The 15,527-nt window shown below is 33.7% G+C and overlaps 1 protein-coding gene and 1 long non-coding RNA gene across 2 annotated transcripts in view; both read right to left on the reverse strand.

The window, feature by feature from the left end:
- The window catches only part of LOC138321791 (uncharacterized), a 127,647-nt gene extending 114,500 nt beyond the window's left edge, over positions 1 to 13,147 (reverse strand). Inside the window, exon 1 of the mRNA XM_069266118.1 lies at positions 13,143 to 13,147. The gene's annotated coding sequence lies outside the window, so the exon portion shown is untranslated. The remainder of the gene's footprint in view (positions 1 to 13,142) is intronic.
- On the reverse strand, positions 3,162 to 10,181 carry LOC138309501 (uncharacterized). The gene is made up of 5 exons (XR_011206292.1): positions 10,108 to 10,181; positions 9,399 to 9,461; positions 9,074 to 9,106; positions 8,548 to 8,634; positions 3,162 to 3,514 (listed from the first exon to the last, which is right to left on the reverse strand). It is a non-coding gene; the product is annotated as an uncharacterized lncRNA (long non-coding RNA).
- Positions 13,148 to 15,527: the final 2,380 nt, after the last annotated feature.

Consider the following 15,527-nt stretch of genomic DNA (forward strand, 5'->3'; position numbering starts at 1 on the left):
TCATTATTATGTAGATGTTTTAGAAACATGCTGTACGCTTTATTTTAAATTCTTTGGTACACAATATCTTAAATAACCAAGATTTCTTTGATGTATTCTATCGTTCTGCATTTTTGTCAGCATGTGCACCTCGCATATAAAGTATAAATATGTGAACAATATTATGTTTGACGAAACTAGCTGCATGGTTTATTTAATCTATATCACACAAACTATGCGATATGGTTACCTGCCCATGTCATAAATATGGTTGTACTGTGAAAAATGCATCCAGAAATAAAACTTCGCAATGCACATAACGGCCATTTTCGTCCATTGCTATGGACCTGGCTCATGATCAAACCAATGTTATAATCAAGAGTGAACAATGTGCTATTGAATTTAAACCAAATCCCTAAGCTTTGATTTGCAGGTCGAGAATTAGTCATAATCACAACGGAATTCGAAACATCCATTAAAAACCCCAACAAACATAAATAAACACATAGAACTAAACAAGTCATCACGCGTATGTCAAACATGCCCGAAACTTGATTGACGTTTTAACTGAGGGACATAGCCGACTCGTTGATAGTCACATAGTTCAGCATATAGACAATGAATTTAAAGGCAACCAAAAATTTTAGGCCTTTACTAAAGATCACCTCGTGGACAGATCAAACGCAATTGCAGAGCCAATTAGAAAGAACTAACTGGCCAAATTCAGCCAACCATCCGCAAGAGAGACATCTTAAACAAGTTTGCAAATACATGTATCCTCATTGAAAACATAATCACTTTTCTTATGACTTTATATCGCATGCCAGTCAATCTTATTACCTCGAGACGTACGTAGAAGCTCTGGAAACAGAAGATTTGACGGAGCAGTTATAGTAAACATCTTCAGGTTAGGTTGTGTCATAACATTCGAAAACTACGCACAATATGTTTTTCCTGTCTTATCTGTACAAGAACTTCTCTCGCACTGCAATCATAAGGAAGGCAACACGAGGATGATCATTCATATGACAGATGCTGTTAATGCTGTTAACGAAGTGTATGGAAAATTTTCCATCCAAACAGTGAACAGATACAGAAGTTGATACCTTAGTAGTAGCCGCTGTTACCAAATTCAGCATCAGCGAAGTATGGGTGGCCTTTGAAACTTGGAATTATCGATACATCCCTGCTTAAGATACTGCCTCTGATTGTGGCCCTGAGAAATCATTAACCCTTCCATTATTCCATTCCTACACCAGATGTGTAAAACACAATGCACGAAAACTGCTTGGGATACATATAAGATATACGGAGAAGCAAATCAAGCATTTCAACATTATCAGGGGGACCAGAATATATACCAAGTAAGGGTTTCAGTACATTAGAAAAGTTTGCACTACTCATGTATGCTAAAATTATGCTAAAACCATAGATGTTTACATAGAAAGGCAGAACACTGGACATGATCCCGCCAACTACAGGTGGCATTTGCGCAGCACACCAAAAGTGCAACATATCAGGGAGTATATTGATTGGGAAATGCAAACAAAGCGATCATGGATTAACTGAGTCCTGAAAATGGGGATGGGTAATTAAGGATGGTTGGAAGCTGCTAAGGACGATGATACCGTTTTCATGGAGGGTGTTAACTGTAATGCTAACTGAAGTATTATCACTGCGACATATTGTTAAGTCGAATTAGGTCTTTTCTTGAATATGAAACCTACGAGTGGTCTTCAGAGTAAGTGAAGACAGGTATATTTACATTTAACATATAGACTGACAAAAATGTTTGCATAGTGGTATTTGGAAGCGTGGTTGGTATTCTGTGGACGCCTTGCACTCTTCAAATTCCACAATGATTTCGCATTTCTGTGACAAGAATGCTACTCCAATAACAAAACCAAACGCAAATCCTTTCACGACTGGGAGTTTCCTTTTGTGATGTCGAAGTAAGTTGAAGTAAGAATCATTACTACTATCAGATTCGAACTATACAATTGTTTCTTGAATGTGCAACATGCAACTGGTGAAGTCAGCTAAATTTTAAGAGACAGACTGGCAGTAAATGCTTAAATTAATGTATTTGGATACTTACTTGGTGATATGCTGTCGCTTTTTCCCCTCCATTAACCACAAAGATTTCTATAAATTACTCTATGAAAGACCTGCTAGAAATCCCTAATATCATCATGCATATAAAATAATATCTGATACATTTCCACCAAAAATTCAAAACAGGAGTTTCTTTTTTTAAGTAGATGACCCTATCTGAGTGTCTGAGTCCATCCTTTGTTTGAACTCGGACATGATCCATATGGGCCCATTACATTTGACGAATATTCCAATCAAAAGTAAAGATATCATTCTTGTGAATATATTATACAATCGGTCTTTATCAATTTATAACTTGAAATGTAAAATATGGTCCTAAATTGCGTTTTGCTGACTCAGCATTTTGTTGTTTTGATGACAATAATGCAAATTCTTGCTTGATGGCATATTTTTTGGTGTACACTAATACGTTATTCTACCATTGTTTGGTATTTTTAGTGAAAACGACAATGAAAAGGTTAATATATTTGAAGGAAATTGATATTTTTAGTGTTTGTAGCGGCCAATTTTGAACATATCTGTCTAGGAATTTTTTTTCAAGTGGCTCCTAATCAAAATTCACTCAGAATATGTTTCTTGACATATATGCCAAGTTTCATGCTTGTAACCATATTAGCACAATTGTTTCACCAATCCGCCGGCTAAAAATCTAGCGATCGATAAATACTTTGTTAACAACCGTATGTGGTGAAGAATCTGTATCAGGTAAATTATTTCGACGTCCCATATTCCTAAATAGCCGAAGATATAAAATGTTTTCCTCAAAGTAAGATTATTGCTGTAATTTCAGAAACATGTACTTTCTTTTCTACTTGATTTCGAGTCCCCTGTGCAGGATTTCCCTATTTGGTTTGGGGTGTCCGGTGATCTCAACTACATCAGTTATAATGAAACATGTCTCTTCTCGAATTCGGTTCAAATATTCATCTCTCTTGCAATTGGTTTCATTCCAAATAATTAATTATCAATAATCATGAGTACAATTAATTATAGTATTCTGCACGGTTGGAGCACTTGAATCACAACGAGTGAGGCGAATCAGATATAAATAAAAATAAACAAAAGTGAAATAAAAATATTCAAGTTTTAATGTTTCAATTATTTCATCAATAAATAACAGTCAAACAGAAATCGCAAACACTTGCAGCTCAACACTTTGCTCACTGTGTTTCAATGCATGCCGTTTAGGAAACTAAACTCGAGTTTGTTCGAAATCTTGTGAAGATTAAACATTAATAAAGAAAAACATTTGCAGTCTATAAAATGTCTGTTGAGTGTCATCCGTCATAGAGCGTTCTTCAATATCAGGATGACAAACAATCGTTCGGAGCTTCCCGTCATGGACGAAGTAAAACATTCCCCAGCACTCCAAATATCAGAATCAGCGGTGATAATCCGTACTTGATGGACCCATTTTTACCTATTTAAATCGAACATTTTGAATAAAAAGCTACACAGGTTATCAATGAATGAAAAACATATAGATGTAATTAGTCCTAGGATGCTATCAATCCTTAGGAGTCATTCACGGATATATACTCTTGAATAAAATGCTCTAAATTACTATGCAGCAAGAACAGAGTATTCCAATATTTTTTTTCCTTCTGTTTGGTGAGTTGATAGGATTAGTAGCTATATTAATAAAATAATTCAATTTTGCTTGTTACGAGCATTTTCATTGGCTTAAAAATTTACTTTATCAGCCCATAAAGGAAAAAATGGCGTCGCCGTTTATAACGTTGCTTCTGATTGGCTGAGATGACGGCGTAATGATTTCATAGACAAAAGAGTCCCAAAATGAATTTTAAATGTTGAAGAGATTATCTTTAGTAAATTGAATTATAAGGATTAATTTGAATAGATTTTTTATGTTATGGAGATATAACACAAAAATCTGAGTGTACTCTCATCATAAACCGCTTCGCGGTTTATTTAGACTACACTCAGATTTTTGTGTTATATCTCCATAACATAAAAAATCTATTCAAGTTAATCCTTAAATAATCGTTTAGATGTTCACGTGTATCCTGGAGATAATTTTGATTTTATGGTGAAGGCGTCTTTGCAAAGGATGCCAAGGATACGGTTTTTCAGATTGCACGTTCTTCGTCTTCTCATTGATGATGTATACATATTACCGATTAAACGTACGAACATAATTAATATGCTGTAGTCATATTAAGTTCTTGCCATTCTCAGTTATATACACTCCAGACAAAAAATCCTTATAAAATGCTTTCTTCTTAAAATACAGATAACGGCAAATTGATAAATAAATACAATGTATATTATTATGATTAATTGAGGTAATGTTTTAGGTATACTTTTTTACAGTTATGTTTACCTTTAGTATAAGTCAAACAACTTGCTCTACTATATCAAATAAAAATACATGGTCAATTACCAAGTATCGATTTACACAATTATGTGTTAAAGTCAATGTTTTCTATTTTTTCTTATAAAAATAATTCTATGCTTTAATTTACCTTTTCACTTACGGTTATAAAACATTGGATATAAGATACATGAAACTCCAAAATTTCGATATAAAAACAATTTTATGAACGATATATTAATCGTTTAATATTTAATATTAATAATATTTAAAGTTTAAATATTTAATTTTAGTTTTTCACCGATCAATACCCGTTATCAGCTGACACATGTGATACGTTTTTACATAACAACAAAAAATGAAACTATTTTTCAATGAAAACTGGTAAGTACGTATAATTCACGGGATGTTTCATAATTGAAAATAACATTGCCGTTTGTTAAATTGACGAATACTTTACCTGTGTTTGGATTTGGTGTCCGTTGGTACGGTTTTTATTGAGCCCTTGAGGATGTTAATGGTGTTTGATCAATGACCAATAAAATATTACATTAAAGTCTAATTTAATATTTACACTCATAAAGTATGCGTCAACATAAAAGTATTTCATATTTCAGTATTTTCGATATTCAAAATTGTAATGGCATCGTAAAAACAAATAGCAATGTGTAATTTCAGCAAAGGAAAACTATTACAAATATGACAAAAAATATCTGGACAATCTGCGTGTAATGGTTTGTTTTAATTTATTCTTTAAATAGCACGAATCTTACCTGTTGGTACAACACATGTTGCATTACATTTCCCAGTTGTACCGGTGCCACAGTCATCGCTGTTAGATGAACAAGCTGATACATCGGCTATAGGGCATTTAAAAATAATATTATAAACCGATAATCTTGCACTGAGATATTTTTGTATTTATCTATTAATGACTATTTGGATTTTTGTATGCTGGATATTTATCTGTCCAAACATTCAATCTTAAAAGCAAATGTTAGCTTGGAGACCATCTTCCTGTCGACATATTTTCAAAGCAACTGACTTCTCTGTATTTGAAACCTACTTTCTAATATTTTTTTTATTAACTCGAATCACAATTCGTAATAGATCCATATGTCTCTATGAGTGCACATATCAAAACTGATACCGACGGATACCCTGCGAGTGATGACTATCTTGGATTGATTTCAGAAATCGTAGAAAATGCTTGGGTTTCGCTCCCAGTGAGCAATAATACGGAGGGAAAATTTCAATATTTTAGCATGCACACAGGCAAAACCCTTCTTTCAAATACATACCACCAGGAACTGTGCGACTGCCTTATTTGTGGGTGCCTTTCAAAATCAAAATTAAATATAATTACAATTAACTCAATGACGATTAATTTGCTTTATTTACAAAAACGCGCTTCACAAAATATAGTTTTGATTGCATTGCTACTGGCAATACCAATTACTGATACAAATCATCGAATGAGCGACATAATCACTAATCAGGTCACGGTTTTAAATAAGTCTGATGGAGATAATATCTGTCACAGCAATATATATAACTTTTTATCACTTACTAGTACTGTTTGCACTACTAGTCATGATGTATAGCATAGATATTACAAATGGAGTCGAACTTACTTGCGCAAGTCCACTTGCAGGTTTGTGAAGCTTTACATACAGAGGCACATGTCACAGGTGTAGCTACAATATAAAACAAATCTAGATCGAAATTCAATTTTAAAGGTTTAAGATAATGTGATTTATAAAGTTTCTCACTCGATCAAAATAAAACTGGTATTCATAAACAAGGAGTATCATCTATTTAGTAACTGATAGGCGCAAGACTTTCTAGAAATTACCTTCTAACTCATTTTGTGTTTAATGATTATTGACTTCGAGTGACGAATTTCTAGAGTATTTTAAGAAGTTTAATAGTGTAAGTTGCTGTTTTTCGGTAAATATTTTCAAAAATTGGATAATTGGATGTCTCAGTTTGCTACAAAAAATCTGAAAATGTAAATTATTGTCGTCGTGCCAGTATGTGAAGATTTTACCATAGAACCCGGAAACAATGTGACTTTGGAATGCGTCAGTTGGAACATTTATTAACATTTACAGTAAAGTAATACTCACATAAATTAAAGACGAACAGAAGAAAATGGAACTTTAACCCATATTGGGATTGATGATGTGCATTATTTATATTTACAATCGTTTATTGCTGAATATATGTGTGAAGATTTAATGTTAAAGCCAGCTTGCGAAGTGTTGAAGGCCGCCACAGTGCCCGTTTTGGTTCAAACGTAGAAGTCCATGTTGTGAAAAAAGTTGTTTTGAATAGATAATTGATTTCAATGTATCATGTTTCTGTTATACATAAAAAAGTTGTTCACATCACTATATAATAAAACGAAATGTGAACTACCCGCCAGACCATGGCCGCTCGTGCATGGCTTCGCTGGTAGACACCGCATGCCACAACCAATAGTTCCGGAAATTAATCATATTAACAAAATACCAACACATATCTTAATAAGTACTTGTTAATGATAAATATATTATCGTTCTTTGCAATGTATATATTGTTTTAAAGGAATGCTCTTGTATCGTAACAAAATTACGAATAGTAAAACCACTGCATCAAGTGCCTTTTGTGATGTATCTATGGCTGCCTCGTTAAGTTTTTATTATGTAGTTTTTGTTTTGTTTTTTTTTATTTCAGTCGCTTTTATTCCATGGGCTGCTATGTGAAGTCTCAAATTGAAGTGATATCACTTTTTAAATAATATGAATACATATTAATCGGACAAGAAGTAATTCCAAATGTGTGGACAAAAAAAATTTCGAGGCGATTTGCCCCTTTATGAAGACACACAAAACGAGCACGATTACATAATATGATGCGAACAATAATACGGGACAATGGAAGCAGACAAACATTTAACAGCACATTGGAACGCAATTAACCCTTCGGTAAGTGGCAGCCGAAGGCAGGATCTACCAAAATGTAGCCATCATGTTCGGCAAAACGCTAGAATGTGAGTGGTTAGTGGAAAGCGTGCCGCGTGTGACGTCAAATCTGTGGCGACATTTATATGTAGTGCTCATTTTGTATAGGATACAAATATAGTCGTCTAGCTATATCCCCGGTGTGTGTGCAAAATAGCAAATTCCTAAAATTTAGTCGCCTTTTGTCGGGCAGCATATGCAAAGGATAATAAAAGCGTAGAAAAGAACGGGAAAATGCTGGAAGCAGGGATTAGTAATTGAAAAGCGAGTGATCAATATATGTTGATTTGTAATATATTATATATATATATTTTAACGTTCGTTAATGCCTTTTGGATAGCGGGTCTTTAGATATGTAAGAATCTCTCTCTCGATCGAGGCTTGGTTTGTGTCCAGTAGGAACAGTGCTTAATTGCAATCACCTGCATGTCTTTCCAACTATGGCTGGGTAAGTTGAAATGTCTGGCAACCGGATAGTCAGGTTATTTTGCTATGCTTTAATTTACCGTTTCACTTACGGTTATAAAACATTGGATATAAGATACATGATACTCCAAAATTTCGATATAAAAACAATTTTATGAACGATATATTAATCGTTTAATATTTAATATTAATAATATTTAAAGTTTAATATTTAATTTTAGTTTTCACCGATCAATACCCGTTATCAGCTGACACATGTGATACGTTTTACATAACAACAAAAAATGAAACTATTTTTCAATGAAACTGGTAAGTACGTATAATTCACGGATGTTTCATAATTGAAAATGACATTGCCGTTTGTTAAATTGACGAATACTTTACCTGTGTTTGGATTTGGTGTCGTGGGTACGGTTTTTATTGAGCCTTGAGATGTAAGGTGTTTGATCAATGAAAATAAATATTACATTAAAGTCTAATTTAATTTACACTCATTAAGTATGCGTCAACATAAAAGTATTTCAATATTTCAGTAATTTCGATATTCAAAATTGTAATGGCATCGTAAAAACAAATAGCAATGTGTAATTTCAGCAAAGGAAAACTATTACAAATATGACAAAAAATACTGGACAATCTGCTGTAATGGTTTGTTTTAATTTATTCTTTAAATAGCACGAATCTTACCTGTTGGTGCAACACATGTTGCATTACATTTCCCAGTTGTACCGGTGCCACAGTCATCGCTGTTAGATGAACAAGCTGATACATCGGCTATAGGGCATTTAAAAATAATATTATAAACCGATAATCTTGCACTGAGATATTTTTGTATTTATCTATTAATGACTATTTGGATTTTTGTATGCTGGATATTTATCTGTCCAACATTCAATCTTAAAAGCAAATGTTAGCTTGGAGACCATCTTCCCTGTCGACATATTTTCAAAGCAACTGACTTCTTTGTATTTGAAACCTACTTTCTAATATTTTTTTATTAACTCGAATCACAATTCGTAATAGATCCATATGTCTCTATGAGTGCACATATCAAAACTGATACCGACGGATACCCTGCGAGTGATAACTATCTTGGATTGATTTCAGAAATCGTAGAAAATGCTTGGTTTCGCTCCCAGTGAGCAATAATACGGAGGGAAAATTTCAATATTTTAGCATGCACACAGGCAAAACCCTTCTTTCAAATACATACCACCAGGAACTGCGACTGCCTTATTTGTGGTGCCTTTCAAAATCAAAATTAAATATAATTACAATTAACTCAATGACGATTAATTTGCTTTTATTTACAAAAACGCTTCACAAAATATAGTTTTGACATTGCTACTGGCAATACCAATTACTGATACAAATCATCGAATGAGCGACATAATCACTAATCAGGTCACGGTTTTAAATAAGTCTGATGGAGATAATATCTGTCACAGCAATATATATAACTTTTATCACTTACTAGTACTGTTTGCACTACTAGTCATGATGTATAACATAGATATTACAAATGGAGTCGAACTTACTTGCGCAAGTCCACTTGCAGGTTTGTGAAGCTTTACATACAGAGGCACATGTCACAGGTGTAGCTACAAAATAAAACAAATCTAGATCGAAATTTCAATTTTAAAGTTTTAAGATAATGTGATTTATAAAGTTTCTCACTCGATCAAAATAAAACTGGTATTCATAAACAAGGAGTATCATCTATTTAGTAACTGATAGGCGCAAGACTTTCTAGAAATTACCTTCTAACTCATTTGTGTTTAATGATTATTGACTTCGAGTGACGAATTTCTAGAGTATTTTAAGAAGTTTAATAGTGTAAGTTGCTGTTTTTCGGTAAATATTTTCAAAAATTGGATAATTGGATGTCTCAGTTTGCTACAAAAAATCTGAAAATGTAAATTATTGTCGTCGTGCCAGTATGTGAAGATTTACCATAGAACCCGGAAACAATGTGACTTTGGAATGCGTCAGTTGGAACATTTATTAACATTTACAGTAAAGTAATACTCACATAAATTAAAGACGAACAGAAGAAAAATGGAACTTTAACCCATATTGGGAATTGATGATGTGCATTATGCAACGCATAATTGAGTACTTTTTTAGCCATAGATTCGTCAAATAGAAAGTTTTCTTCAATTTTGTATATCTTAAAAATAGATATGGATGCTAGACAAAACACTGCTCTATTTTCTTTCAATAGTATATTAACAGCGAGATTCTTACCTGTAGGAGCGACACATGTTGTATTGCAGGTACCTGTAGCGCCGCCGCTGCCACAATTACTGCCGATTGTTGTGTCAAGCATCGGCTATGAAATATTTAGAATTGACATTGAATTATAAAATCTACAATTCAGTTAAGCAAATTCAAATCCAATATGTATTTTTCTTGCGATGAAAAATGAAATACTCGTATCTTTGGCGAAATTTACAAACAATGTACACTTATTATTTAAACAAATTAAAACCTTCCTGTCGCGTACCTACCTCCAGCGATCGATGTCTTTCCTGTACCTTTAAAATACAACATTAGATGGCATTTCATTATAAAAACGTTAATTATTTGAAACCTGATGAATAAAGCATGCTTATGAAATGAGTTCTTCAGATAACATTACCAACCACTGGTAGTCATTGAAGAAAAAATAACATTTACTAAGTAACATTTAGAACAACTCTGATATAAACCACTCTGATATGAAAGGGATATTGTATGTAAGAAGTCACATAGAGTTATACCACTCTTACTTATATTCTCTGTTAATATACTCATAGATATAGTCACACTTGCATAGAAATTGCATTACGAATAAAGTCGATCTTACCCGTACAAGTCCACTTGCAGGTTTTTGGTGAAGTGCAGGTAGGAGTACATGTAGGAGGTGTAGTTGCTATCATTAAAAAAACAAACTTAAGGTAAACGTCAGTTTCTCAATTCCTTACATTATATTTTAAAATGGACATATACAAAGTGCACATTTTAATATATGTTCCTGTCCTTTATTCGCTATAGCATTGAAAGTGTAATCAGAAACATATGTCTGTAATATTGAACTACATACACCTCCGCTACACAATTGATACTTTGACAAAAATATACACTTCTATACTTATAAATTCTGATTTTAAAATGGTTTCTTATTGTTCCAGACATTTTACATTTTTATATTTACAATCGTTTTATTGCTGAATATATGTGTGAAGATTTTAATGTTAAAGCCAGCTTGCGAAGTGTTGAAGGGCCGCCACAGTGCCCGTTTTGGTTCAAACGTAGAAGTCCATGTTGTGAAAAAGTTGTTTTGAATAGATAATTGATTTTCAATGTATCATGTTTCTGTTATTACATAAAAAAGTTGTTCACATCACTATATAATAAAAACGAAATGTGAACCACCCGGCCAGACCATGGCCGCTCGTGCATGGCTTCGCTGGTAGACACCGCATGCCACAACCAATAGTTCCGGAAATTAATCATATTAACAAATACCAACACATATCTTAATAAGTACTTGTTAATGATAAATATATATCGTTCTTTGCAATGTATATATTGTTTTAAAGGAATGCTCTTGTATCGTAACAAAATTACGAATAGTAAACCACTGCATCAAGTGCCTTTTGTGATGTATATGGCTGCCTCGTTAAGTTTTTATTATGTAGTTTTTTTTGTTTTTTTTTTATTTCAGTCGCTTTTATTCCATGGGCTGCTATGTGAAGTCTCAAATTGAAGTGATATCACTTTTAAATAATATGCATACATATTATCGGACAAGAAGTAATTCCAAATGTGTGGACAAAAAAAATTTCGAGGCGATTTGCCCCTTTATGAAGACACACAAAACGAGCACGATTACATAATATGATGCGAACAATAATACGGGACAATGGAAGCAGACAAACATTTAACAGCACATTGGAACGCAATTAACCCTTCGGTAAGTGGCAGCCGAAGGCAGGATCTACCAAAATGTAGCCATCAAGTTCGGCAAAACGCTAGAATGTGAGTGGTTAGTGGAAAGCGTGCCGCATGTGACGTCAAATCTGTGGCGACATTTATATGTAGTGCTCATTTGTATAGGATACAAATATAGTCGTCTAGCTATATCCCCGGTGTGTGTGCAAAATAGCAAATTCCTAAATTTAGTCGCCTTTTGTCGGGCAGCATATGCAAAGGATAATAAAAGCGTAGAAAAGAACGGGAAAATGCTGGAAGCAGGGATTAGTAATTGAAAAGCGAGTGATCAATATATGTTGATTTGTAATACAAATATATATATTTAACGTTCGTTAATGCCTTTTGGATAGCGGGTCTTTAGATATGTAAGAATCTCTCTCTCGATCGAGGCTTGGTTTGTGTCCAGTAGGAACATTGCTTAATTGCAATCACCTGCATGTCTTTCCAACTATGGCTGGGTAAGTTGAAATGTCTGGCAACCGGATAGTCAGGTTATTTTGCTAGTGGACCGCCGGTTTCCTCAACATATTGCATTGTGCATTTCCTAAACGAGATAAGGTAGATGACATTGCTGGATTTGCACGTCAGGTTCTGTCGGATGTAGTATGCTTTGTTGTTGATAGCACATTCAAATGTGTCTGTGGAAGCTGTGTATGGACACATCATGCACCGTTTTTATTGTTGCGGGCTTGAATGAACCCGTTTGTGCAGCAGGAGCAAGAGGAGGAAGTTTGCTGCTCACTACAAGGTCTTTTACATTTTTTTGGTCTGCGGTAGGCTAGAAGCGGTGGCTCTGGGAAAATACGCCTAAGTTTGATTGACTCGATGATTCTCTAGTGGTTCCTAAGAATAGAGATGGGGTAAGTTAGGGGATGGAATGTTACCACACAGGGAACACGTTTAGTGGCAGTTCTTGTTTGGTATATGAGAAGATTGGCTCTACAGTAAAATACGTTTCAAGCGTCCGGAATTGCCTTTCGGATCGTTCAAAACCAAAAATCACGTGAATAATTTCAACCCGTCGTATGCGCGTTTATCGGCTCGGGAATAGCGTCAGTCAAACTGTGGGCGGAGTTTAGTAACAGCGATTGTCTAACTGAGGGCGGAGTTTACCTGTTATAGCTGTTACACATTCAAAAACTGAAAACGCAATTTCAATCATTAATACCTGAACATTTTGGCATACAGAATCGTGATATAAAAACAGCATTGCATGTATGTATATAGTCATGACCTACATGTACATAGCCATAGTCACAGGTTAAAGTGAGTTGAAATTTGGTATTTGGTACCTTAAACCTTAATACTATTTTATTTTAAATCACATGAGCTAGACAGTCGTTACTTTATACATGTACATGTATTTTCCAAACGTCAAATTATGCTTTCTTGAACTACAATAGAGTGTTTTAGACACAACTTGTCATAGGTTTGAATAGAAATCTACATATTTATAAGCATACTTTTAAACATTACAATTCATACAACTAACAATTACACGTGAGATGTCTGCTTCCGGATGAAACATCAATATTAGACCAAACAAAAATGCCTGTTTAGGGTTACCCGACCGACCCTAATCTTTTAACCCCGACCCTAATTTTTTTTCTGTACCTAAAAAGGATACTCCTATTAATAGTTTTACTCAAGGCCAATCTAATTTCTTAAGACCTTCTTTCTTAGTCAAATCTCCAATTATTCATTGTTAAATAAAGAGAAAAAGACACTAATATTTAATCATTTTATTGATAAACAGGAGCCATGTATCTGTTAAGTAAACAGCTCGCTATTGTATCTGAACTTGACAATATATAAATAAAAAAATCGCTACCTACCGACCCTATTTTTTGCCAATGTAACCCTAAACAAACATATTTTTAGCTTATATATACAGCTACAACCGAATATGTTCCAGGGAACGTTTTACGAAGCTATCAAGATCTAGTGTTGTTGCCTTTCGATGATTTTATGGTACTATTGAATTAAAAAACATGTTTGGAACCTTTTATCTCCAAGTTTATGTAACAAATCTTTGGTACAAAGGTGTGACCAAGTCAAATCAGTAGATTTCTTTGAAGTCAACATTGTTTGCGCTACACCATATAGAGTCTAACCAATCGAGGTAACTTCCCAGAGATTTCATTGGCTGTCCTAACAGAATATTACGACATTTGAGGGAGGAGTCTAATCCGGACGCTTGAACGTAGTTCACTGTATCTAAGGCGCGGACCTTGTTGCTTTCTTAGTCGATCAGTTGCGATTTTGTATCCTCTAGAGAGAAGGTTGCATTTCATCTCTTCGCACCGGCGTTCGAATGTGGTATTGTCGGACACTATTCGTCGGTTTCGTAAAGCTTGTGAATACATATTAGGAAGACTACATTTAGATTAATGGATACAGATTGTAGTACTGTAAATGCCGACCAGGACACATTGCGTACGGCGTCGAGAAACCTAAAATACTCAAACTTTTGTTTACAAATATGCTATAATTTGACTCATTTGTATGACATAAACAATTTTTTTTAACTAAAATGTTATCCAGAATACATTATTTTTGTTACTCTGAAAATGGACGAAATTCGCGACCTCGGCATTGCTGTTATGGCTGCCGTGCGCTTGGAGTAATATACGAAAGCAAATGTTCCATTTAGTCATAATCACACATCGTAGCAATTTTATTACAATAAAATGTAAACAAACATTGTGATCGGATGTGTTCCAACCATGTTTATGTATACAGAGTTGTACATATGTGCGCGCGAATATATCTTTGTGTGACGTCATCGTTTTTTTTTTTTTTTTTCTGAAATCTCCTATAGCTGCTGTCCTTCATTTGCTAGAGCATTGAAAGTGTAATCAGAAGTATATGTCTGTAACATTATATCGTTTTTTTATCTTTTTTATCTGATTTTTTGCTAGTGATTACATATTGTTTACTTAAATTGTTAAAACATTATGATATATTGAGTTTCAGGCGTACATGTTTCTATGCTGCCCGCTATGTATACTAAATATTGTCGACTTAAAATAATGCCTCAGTGTATATAGTCTGCTGAGCAAAATGAATCTATTAATAATATAATATAATGTATGTATAACAAACAATTTTGTGTTATTTATTACTTTTTTCAGATTGAAATAATTATATGGTTTTATGGTGAAAATATATAACGTATCCTTTAGGTAATTTTTTGGATAGTATAACATATTTGAACGTCAGTATTATTGCGTCATTCATGAAGAACGTTTTCGCAGAAAATTGTAAAAACGGTACGATCATTTCCAAATTAAGATACTGTCAGAAACTACTGTACTTTTTGTTTTATTGGAGAAATACGTAAAAGCACGAATATTTATGCCTTATAAATACACATCACGATTTGAATTAGTTTATAAATTAAAAATCTATTCAATATTCTCTATTTTTTGTTGGGTTTATGAAGTCACAGACAAAAAATGGATAGATTTTTATCATAGACGGAAAACGTCTATAAAAAGGCTCTAATTCAATAAAAGAAAAAGAAGAAGACAAGAAAATTAAATTATTTGACAATATTACTGGAAAAATTTATTATATGCAAATCAAGTATCCAATTATATGTGAACCACCACATGTGCCTATGACTATTTTTAATTTAGATTGTATGTAGTGTTCATGATATGGACATATTTGTCTAAAAAGGAAAA

The sequence above is a fragment of the Argopecten irradians genome, chromosome 1 (assembly GCF_041381155.1).
Source record: "Argopecten irradians isolate NY chromosome 1, Ai_NY, whole genome shotgun sequence".
Taxonomy (NCBI): domain Eukaryota; kingdom Metazoa; phylum Mollusca; class Bivalvia; order Pectinida; family Pectinidae; genus Argopecten; species Argopecten irradians.